Raw genomic sequence first — 10,702 nt, 5'->3', positions numbered from 1 at the left:
CCAAACTGCTGCAGACCACCAAGAGGTGCCGGATGCAAACAGAAGAAGCAACAAAAGATCAAAACAATTGCACATTTATCTCCTTTTCACCAAATTTACTATCTAAGCTTTCAGTTACAAAGGCCTTCTTCAGAGCCACTGATGAGGAATCTGTTTTCATTTCTATTTATATTCTAAGGCAATTCAGAACTCTGTACTGTGTGCTAGAAATTACATAATGTGTAACAGCACATACGTTTTTAAGAGGTTAAGGAAACATCATGCTGCCTTGATTATATTTATCAGACAGTGAAGAATTGTACTGAACATATCTGAAAAGTTGTAAAACGTTAACTAACAATTTATTCCTACAGCATCTGCACTTGCAATAAAATCCTGGCTTGCAGCAGCTAAAGCATGATTAACATTTTCACTCCCAGCTCATCACATGCGGATGGCTTGGTCATGACCTCTGGGTTCATTTTTAACATTTTTCAACATTCACGGCTCTGTGGTTAAGTTAGAAATAAAATATGCAACGGTTTGCTAAACGGTGTCCGCTTAGACTTTCAAAATAAAGTCTGCAGAGAACAATAACGAAGACAGATTAACGTTGTGAAACACACTCAGGTGGGTTTAGTCAACAGAACTCTTTGGTTAGGTTTGGGGCATAATCATACTTTGGCTTAAAATAAGTTACTCACATGCACATTAAGTACGTTTCACACAGGACTTGAACCTTGTAGATGAAAGTCCTGTGCTTGGCTCCTCCAGCAACCCTGATGTCAACTCTTTAAATCTATCAGACCACCCTGCACATTGAAAAATTACACTCAAGTCCTTCAAAGTGACTTAAAAAGTGGTCCTGACCAAGAGTCTGTGTGTGTGAGCGGGTTGTTTTTAGGGTTATATTTGGGTACTCAAAGCACTCAGTTTAGGCAAAGATAGTGGTCTTACATTTAATATCAATTAAACAAAAACAAAACAATCATTCCTTGACCTTAACCAAAGTGCTTCTGTTGCCTGAACCAACCAGGATGTGAATCCCAGTGTCAAAGTCCTGCACTTTGTGTGCCGACCACCCTCTGCAACAACAGCCTGTCATGATGGTCATAAATACAAATCTGCTTCAAAATGAGTCTGACAAACACTAAAATCACCTCTCACATAAAGACACAGGCCTGTTTTATCAGTCACTTATTATGACAGCAGTGAAGCGGGATTTAGAGTCACACAAACCCCTAAAACACAGCGAGTATTTTGTCCACGTGGGTTCTTGAAGTGAAAATATGTGCACACACAAACGTACGTGGAGTCATGCATGCTCAAAGATCCACTCCAACAGGGCAAACCCACCATCTTAATGGTTAACCACGAATGTCACTTCAGGACATGGGAGGTTAAACACAACACACACACAAGACAATCCTGACATTTAGCTTAAAGCTGCAGAAATCAGCTCTCCATTTGTTTTTATTAGCAAGTGTAATAAAAAAAAAAAGAAAGAAAAAAAAGTAGAAATTAAAGCCACTCAAACACTCATATAACATATGGGCATTTTTAGTAAGTAGCATTTCCTCACATCCAGTGCAACTCTGGAAAAAGAAAAAAGCATCATACAGCATGTCATTCAAAATATAAATACCCTGGAGACCCAAAACTGCTGCCAATCCAAAACAGTGTCAAACATTCTCAGGCTTGTTAGACATATAAAACCTAAGGGCGACAGATACTCGGGCTGTTTCGGACGCTCCATCATAACTGTGGACACAGACAGTTAACACACACGGTCCAGTGGTTTGCTACTGTCTGCAGTTACAGGCAGCGCTACAGAAAAAACAAACACAACTCTGCAGCCTGATCGTCTGCAGGAGCAGCAGCCTCTCCACAAATCCTCTGAGGCGCTGGATGGAGAGAGGAGAGAGAGAGAGAGAGAGAGAGAGTGTGTGTGTGTGTGTGTGTGTGTGTGTGTGTGTGTGTGTGTGTGTGTGTGTGTGTGTGTGTGTGTGTGTGTGTGAGTGTGTGTTTGTGTGCGCGCGTGTGCCTGTGCAAGGTTTTGGGTGGACTGAAGGACCTAAATGGAGAAGGCGTGCTGCGGTGGCCTGTTAATGGCGAGGGGGGCTCAGAGGACCAGAGTGGGGAAAGTGTGTGTGTGTGTGTGTGTGTGTGTGTGTGTGTGTGTGTGTGTGCGTGCGTGCGTGCGTGCGTGCGTGCGTGCGTGCGTGCGTGCGTGCGTGCGTGCGTGCGTGCGTGCGTGCATGCATGAGAGTGAGTGTGTATGGATGTGTACTACTCGTGTTGTGGGGACAGGACATAAATCTGTTTGCACAGACACATTGTGAGGACTCACCTTCCTGTAGGGGACAAGATGCAAGTCTCCAGAACATAAATCATTAAATTTTAGGGTGACGACGGGGGTTAAAGCTCAGTTCAGGTTATAGGCAGGGTTTGTGTAAATCTCAGGGAAATGGATGTAAGTCAATATAATGTGTGTGTGCATTTACATGGAGCACATGTAGAAAAAAGCAAATACTGTGTGGCTGTGTGAGCGTGTTGGTCTTCGTGTGTGTTTGTGTGTATTATGTGCATGTGGTGGTAAACGTGTGTGTGTAATTCTACTTGACTCATATGTGACTGAGGAAATTTAGGCCTAGCTTCATTTTTTCAGTCTGAGTGTTGAGACTTGGTTTTAGTTTGGTTTTGATCATGTTTAGTTTAAGGGTTCCCACACAGTTTTTGACCACTGGTGGCGCTGTAGAGCAATGTGTTCATGAAAAGAAAAAAGAAGATTGCACACTAGCAAACACTGAAGGTTTCAAAATATTTGAAACCTGCTTTGCAAATGTTTCACGGGGATAAAAATGCACTCAACACATTTGCCGGGCTTCAAGGATGCATACAACGTTTTCTGATTACTCCAATAGGACACTTAATGAGGGTTAGGGTAGCTCATGTCAGCCCAGCTTCATTTATACAGCACTTCAAACATCAAAAGTGCTTTGCAGCATAGAGAAAAAAAGACTGGACAAATAAGTAAATTAAATGTACAAGCTTAAGAAAATGTACATGGAGTTAGTCATGACATGGGTGACAGTGATAATAATGTGACGTGTGTGCACGAAACTGAACCCAGGAGCGGAAACGGAAAAGGTTGAACAAAGATTTATTTTCAACAGGGGCAGGGAGTGCACAAATAACAACAAAAAATCCAAAAGGGCTGGAGAGTGCTGGGCTGTGTGGGAGACGGGAGGCACTGGAAAAGAAGAGGAGAGACACGAGTTAGACACAAATTAAGCAGTTGTCACAAGAGAGGGAATATCAACTTTTCACAAGAAAAAACCAAGCCAGCAGATACCACGCAAGCTATCAGGATACTCTGGCGCCGAGGAGTGTCTCTGCAGGCCTTAAGAAGGGACACTGATGGTAAAGCAGGAACAGGTGTGTTCAATCACTCCTCAGTGCAGCAGGGGGGAAGGGTGCCTCAGGAAGAGCAGGTGACAAGTTAGCCCACAACAACCCATCCAGGAACCAGTGTCACCAAAATAAAAGTCCATGAACCTACCAAAATAACAGCCCAAAGCATACAAACCCCAACAAATAATTCAGATTCAGTTTCAGATTCAGATTCAGATTCAGAGTTCCTTTATTGATCCCTGATGGCAAATTGTTTGATAATGATAATAATCATTATACAAAATAAAAAGAACATAAAACATGTACTTTGACAAAATATTCTCAGCTCAAGACAAATTAAGTTAAAGTTAAAACTGTTATTTATTTATTTTTTTTGTCAAACTACTGTTGCATATTTATAGAAAACCTACTGTGTGAGCCAACTGCAAGAAGTACTGTATCAGCAAATATCAGGCACAGGAAACGCTGTATGTGAAAGGGTCGGTCCACCCACATTACGATCTACCCGCAACTAACAAACTAACAACAGACCTTGCCGTCAACAGTTTAAATCAGTTCTGTTTCTCTTGTAGTTCCAATAAAAACTCTGAACAGACACTTTAAAACCTAGAAGAGTAGAAAAACTAGAGCTAGATGGCTTATCACGAGAAATAAGTGAGAAAATACTTTTAGAATTTCTGTGAATTAACCTTGAAAATGTAAATACCACATTAGTGAGGAGGAAAGGATTTTTATGGTTTAAGTTAAGGCTTTGGGTTAGTAGTCATGTGGTTATGGAGGTTAAAGCTTAAGGACTAGAATCAGTCATATCAGTGACGGTCATCATAAATTTAGAGGTACAAACATGTGTGTGTGTGTGTGTGTGTGTGTGTGTGTGTGTGTGTGTGTGTGTGTGTGTGTGTGTCTGTGTGTCTGTGTGTGTACACTAGATGTTCAAGGCAGTTTTTGGAATTACCACAATCCCTAAAGAGCAGCAGTCTCTCTCTCTTCCACTCTCTCTAACACACACACACACACACACACACACACACACACACACACACACACACACACACACACACACACACACACACTCTAAAATGCAAAAATGCAGACTTAATAAAAACACCCTTTGAAACTAACAAGACTGTGGCTTCTCAAATTTTAATCACCATATTTCATTAATTCGTTCCTTTTTGCAGAAGCATGCTGCTCTCTGTCCAAAGAGCTGCTGCGCACCACTCTGCAGACTCATTTTAGTGAAAGAAAAAAGATTCAAAATGTTCATTTTCTGCTGCTGAAAATTAATCACCATTGTTTATCTTTTGCTTTATGGCACGGAAAATAAATTGCAGCCCTGAATGCATTCAGAATCCAATCGAGGCCACGTGTCTCGGAACAAAAAGGAGTCATTTGAGCCTCGGTGTACAGCATTTATTTGAGAGTCAGTTCTGACCCACAGAGAGCGACCTCCCGCTATCCTGCCTCGCACGAACAAATTAAGGTGCACTCAGGCAACAATGAACAAATTCATGGCAGCCCATCAGGAATTCTGTTGAACACAAAGAAAAAGCGGGTTTTGTTTTACCTTGAAGGTCTGTGAAAGTTTACTGTACACGACATACTGCCTGGCCTGCTTCACTGCGACTTCAAGCACAAATCAGCATGCAGACGCCTCGTTTAATTTCACTGTAACTTCTGGCCTGTGAGTGTGCCGAATTTAAAATGGTGTCGTGGGCAGTTTCTCCCACCAACATGAGCTATATTAAAAAATGCCAGGAGAGTATAATGATGTCTGGGGTTTATTGAGTGGATGTTGGTTAAATACTGACTGGAAAATGGGGTGAAAGACTACCCATAATTCCACAGGATTTACATACGATGGAAAAAACATAAGAAAAAGTCTTAAGTAAGCAATGATAGACTCCAAGGTATCCTGATATTTCCTTCATTATTCTGTATATCATAACACCACACAGTGAATTATCGTGGTTAAACCATAACTGCCCACATGTTTCAGGCCAAACAGTCGTAGCCAAGGAGGATGAAGTGAGTTGCAAAGTGGCAGGATTACAATATTTCAGGCATTCAGGCGTATCATCATTACAGAAGATAAACAAATAGATAAAAGCCTGCATGGATAAAAAAAAAAAAAAAACTTGCAAAAAAAGAGGTGCATTATGGTATGAAACACCCACTGAGCTTCACCAAGTTCGAAACTGTTGCCTGGCTGCACCACTATCAGCACATGGAAGCTATACGGTTCTGCTTACTAAAATACAGTTGGTCAAGTTCACTTCCCTTCAGAATTCTGCCTTAATTTCAGATGAACTCTGCAATAATAGGGTGATGTTTTTTTTCCCAATGCCACAGCAAAGCGATCTGAGCTGTGACTGGCTTCTTCTTCATAGCATTGGCAGCTGATGCTCAAAGCTCTCTGTGCGGGAGAGAAAAACATGATTTCTCAGACAAAAAGTTGAGATAATTTAAACTGACTGCGACTAACAGAAACCTACTCAGTCTTTAAATGATCCAGGAGACAATGTTGGGGAAGTTTCCCCACTTGCACATCTATAACCAGGTTTTGACCAAACACTTTTGGTATAGTACCCAAAAAAATACCCACATGTACTTAAACTGTAGATCTGTTTGCATTTCCACCGCAGACAGTACTCTTGAATGCATGCAGGGTTGTTATCAGGGCTTCAGGGCAAACCTCCTGTAGCCTATACTGTATATTTACTGCCACACTGACAACTTCCTGCTAACCTTTTCTCTGCTCCGCTCTCATTCACCGTCACATTCACCGTCACTGTCCTGCCACTCGTTCTTATACACTATTACTTATTACTTATTAGAACTCAATGAAGGACATGAAATGTTTTTCCTCAAGCTTTGTTTGAGAAAAGAAAGACAGCATCAGAGTGCAGACGACGAGGCGGCAGTGATCAATCGATGGACTGTAGTGTTTCTAGCTTCCCCTTTAAGTACTGGATCAGTGTGGGGGGTACCTCAACAGAGGGCTAACTAAAAGAACATGATGGAACGGAGTGGTTCTATTGGTACCATCCACAGAAATGCAAAAGAAATGTTGGTAATGTGCAATAAACAGAAGTGAATCTGACGACTTCATGAAAATGTGACTTAAGTCCCTGAAATCATATCACTGAACTGAACTACGACTCATAAATGTTTAATTTGTCAGCTTGTTTTGGGAACTTGAGAGCAAAGAACACAAAAAACTGTTGTAATGCTGTCACAGAGAAAAAACAGGAAGTGAACCTAACATGCAGACCAAACAGAAAGGCAAGGCGGAAGCAGTTTATCTTTAGACAATTTGTCTACAAAATAAGGCAAGCAAGGACTTATGGGTAGATGAAGCTGGTTAGAGTCAAACCAAGGTGAGATGTCCATACGAGAAGCAAAAATCCAATGAAAGTCCAATAGTCAAAAACAAAAGCAAGGCCCAAATCCAACAAACAGGTAATCCAGGAAATACTCTCACAAACTGACAGGAAACAGGAACGCCACAAACAAGAGATGAACCAAACAACAAACAAACAATCAAACAAAGACAAAGAGGAACGTGCTGGCTCATACAGACCGGAGAGGAGAACGACTTAGAGACAGGTTAAATGAAGACAAACACAAGGGAGGGAAAACACAGGAAGTAAAGTACAATATGACACATAAGGTAAAACAGGAAATAACACAACTAAACAGCCCAGATCGTGAAAAACATTGAAGCTGACCTGTGGAGGTTTGTTTTTCAAGTGTTATGCTTAGTTTTCATTGCATAACGTTTCTTTACTATTTCTTTTTCTGCAGTATCAAGGCACAGACAGCAGAATAAAACCATGGAGGAAAATTTCTGCATTGCAGGGGTCCAGCCTTTATGATGTGCTAATGCATGGCAGCCACAGGATAAAGCCATACGACCACTGAACACAAACTCCTGATCATTTTCGCTGTTAGGCTTTTACCCTCCACTGACGTTGGCCAGAAGTTGTGACCACAAAGTGCTGATAATTAATCCACACTCAATGTTGTGGTTGTATTTCAGCAATTAAAATCCCTACTGGATCCTCTAATGGGAGCCAGCTGGAGATCATGTTACTCCCGTAATTGGCTGTCCGACAGGTGATGGGACTTAAGTCATAATTAGTTTTTTTACTCTGAGGTCTATATGTGCTGCAGCAATGTGGGATTTGTGTGTGTTTAAACCTTTCAGTTTCAGCTCTAGCTAAAACTCATCATCTTATCTTGAGGCTTCATGACACCAATGCATGAGAAAGAGAGGCTTCTAGAGGAAAATGACAGACATAACTGGGATTCCTGAGTGATTCCCACAAACAGGTTGATGGAGCCACAGTCTGCATATGCCGGCCTGTGTGTGCAGTGGTGGCCACAGAAGTCTCCACAGCTGGTGCATGAGCTGTTTGAGGCGAATCAAAAGGGACTAACCTGTTTTGTTGTTTTAGATTTTTCAAATCTAGCTGCATGCTCATATAACCCAAACAGTGTGCAGGTAACAAATAACAAATCACAGGATATATAAATAAATAGTGCAAGATCCAAAAAATGAAAATGAAAAAACTGCATGGTTTTTGGTGTCAGGAAATTTCTGATAAATGTAAACATTGCTAGTAGTTACATCTCAACAAAATCAATATTCAGACTAACTGAATTAATTAAGCCAATATACCTAGAAGGAGTAAAAATATGTCTGATTTCAGTTGTTGACAAACCACCACAATACTACAGAAGTAGATCATTTAGGCTAATTATCAGGTGTGACTATGAGGCTGCAGCAGGGGCAGCAATCTTGAAGTAAAGTGAACGCTCCCAAGTCAGAGGTTTTTTTGTGTGTTTTTACATGAATACAACATGTTAGGGTCCTGTCCAGGGAGCACTGTCCTCACCGCGTGTCCCCAAACCAAAGTCTGAACACTGAATTGCAATTAACATTAAATTATTTATTTCATATTTAACCATTTTACTAACGTGAAATTGTGACAACTACCTGAAGCAATATAATTAGGCTACTTAAATGAATATTACGTATGTTGAGTTGATGTCTAAATTAGTGCTGTCAATCGATATTTAATCGTGATTAATCTCATGAATGTCATAGTTAACTCGCGACTAATCGCAACATAATCGCACATTTTTATCTATTCTAAATGTCCCATTATCATTTTAATACTGTTATAGTGTAGTTTTTTATTTCTCACTAACATTCTCACTTTGAGCAGTCATTCACATTTGAATGAATCCAATCTCACACAATTTAACACTGTCAATAAACAGATGACAAAAAAATAAATACTTGGCTACAAAAAAGCCCCTTCAACAACCCTTTCAATGGGATCAAAACACGTTGATCCAAAGTAAAGTTACAAAGTGCACATCATTGTAAACTAGGACTCAGGCTATAGAGCAGTTAAACCATGGCTTAAACTTTCCTTTCTTCAGTTTCCTTTGAACATAATAGCATCCATACACCTCTGTTGAAAGCCATCCATTGTCGCCTGGTTTTGACAAGGAGGCAGCAGAGAATTCACATGCGCCGTGTGTTTGGCCATCAAGTGGTATTTCAGACTGGATGTACTATGGTGATAACTCAGTTCACACCAACAATACACACAGATAACTTTGGTTTTGTGAGCCGACCCATCTGGCAAATTTTTGAAACTAAACTTTCCATTCAGAATCTTGTTTGCTTCCATTTTGGTGTTTCGCACTTGACATCCACACAAACCGGTATCCTACAGCAGGCAAGACCAAACACGTGCGCAGGGTGTGCCTATTGTTTTGTTGTTGTTTACAACCTCACAAGTTCCATTTAAAGGTGGTGGCAACAAACAAGCCCCTTTATGGCACTAAAGGTTGTTTCACATTTCAGCTTTAATTTACTTCAGACCACACACATGAAGTACAAACACATGCTGTCCTCGATCTATATGACGGCAATCATAAAATAAGTTAAGCTATAGATGGAAGGGGTTTTTTTGTGCCCTCAGGGCTCTCTTGGATCAGCTGTCAGTGTAACTCTGCCTTTGGACTGGAGGCATTCATATTGAGCCAAATAAACAAAACTAACAAACAAATTTCAATAGAATCTGTCCAAATGTGCTTTTTAACACACCTCAGTAAGAGATCACATTGTTCAGGGAGCTGCTCCTGTTTGGGGCCTCTTGAAAACAACCTTCCCCTCCTTGTTGATCATGGGTCCTTGGTTCTGAAGTGCAGTTCATCAGTGCACAGTACAAACAGGAGTCCACAGTTCTTTGTGTGCAGCTTTTTCTACTCAAATTTCAGTTTTTATTTAGCAGGGATATTTCACATACATTTCACATGCGTTCAAAACCCACTTTCATGGTTCTTAGGATGGTGCATGTAGCATTGGGAGACTACATAAAGACATAAGCAGAAATAGACAGAATAGAAAAATGAATGAATAAATATCCATCCATCCATTATCTATACCGCCTATCCCTTTCGGGGTTGCGGGGGGCTGGAGCCTATCCCAGCTACAATGGGCGAGAGGCGGGGTACACCCTGAACCGGTCGCCAGCCGATTGCAGGGCATGAATAAATATATGAAAGCGTATCTAGCCTCCATCCCTATCTTACCCTCAAGCCTACCCCCCACACCCTCCCTCAACCTTTCACTCTTCAGTTACCTCGATTATGGTGTAAAGTGTGCTAAGGTATGGACTACTGGATTCATAGTTGCAGGGTACAATATGAGTGGTTTATAGGATTTATTGCATTGTAGACGCCTGTCCTCCAGAGCGTGTCTTATGCTTTCCAAATGCAGCGTGCTCGTTAGCTCCTCTAGCCACATCTTAATCGTAAGGACAGTTGCATTTTTCCATAACATGAGAATCAATTTCACTGCCGTTTTGAGGCAGATAGAGAAAAAGCACTGAGTTTAGTCTTCACAGCGTCAGACAGGATGCTTCAGGTATCAGTTAAGTAGGTTCTCCTTGGAGTATAGTGGAGCCGGTGTGTAATGTTGAATTAGATGAGACAATTATTTGTGCAGGTATGTATAATCTCAAAGCTCCTCTCCCATAGGTCATCTGGAATTGGTTTACCGAATTCCTCCATATGGATTTACAAGTTTCAGAGGAAGGAGAACTTTTTAAACCCGGTCGTCAGGTGAGTACCAAGAGAAGTTGTTTGGCACTCACTCCTTAGACACTGTGGTCTTTATAGGCACTGTCCTCCTCTGTGTCTCTGTATGGTGAGGACGCACCTCCATGGTTGAGTCTCAGAGCTGCCTCCATCCACAGGTCAACAGCTGGTTTCAGGCCAAATGTCA

The sequence above is a fragment of the Chaetodon trifascialis genome, chromosome 10 (assembly GCF_039877785.1).
Source record: "Chaetodon trifascialis isolate fChaTrf1 chromosome 10, fChaTrf1.hap1, whole genome shotgun sequence".
Taxonomy (NCBI): domain Eukaryota; kingdom Metazoa; phylum Chordata; class Actinopteri; order Chaetodontiformes; family Chaetodontidae; genus Chaetodon; species Chaetodon trifascialis.
This window is presented reverse-complemented; position numbering follows the sequence as displayed.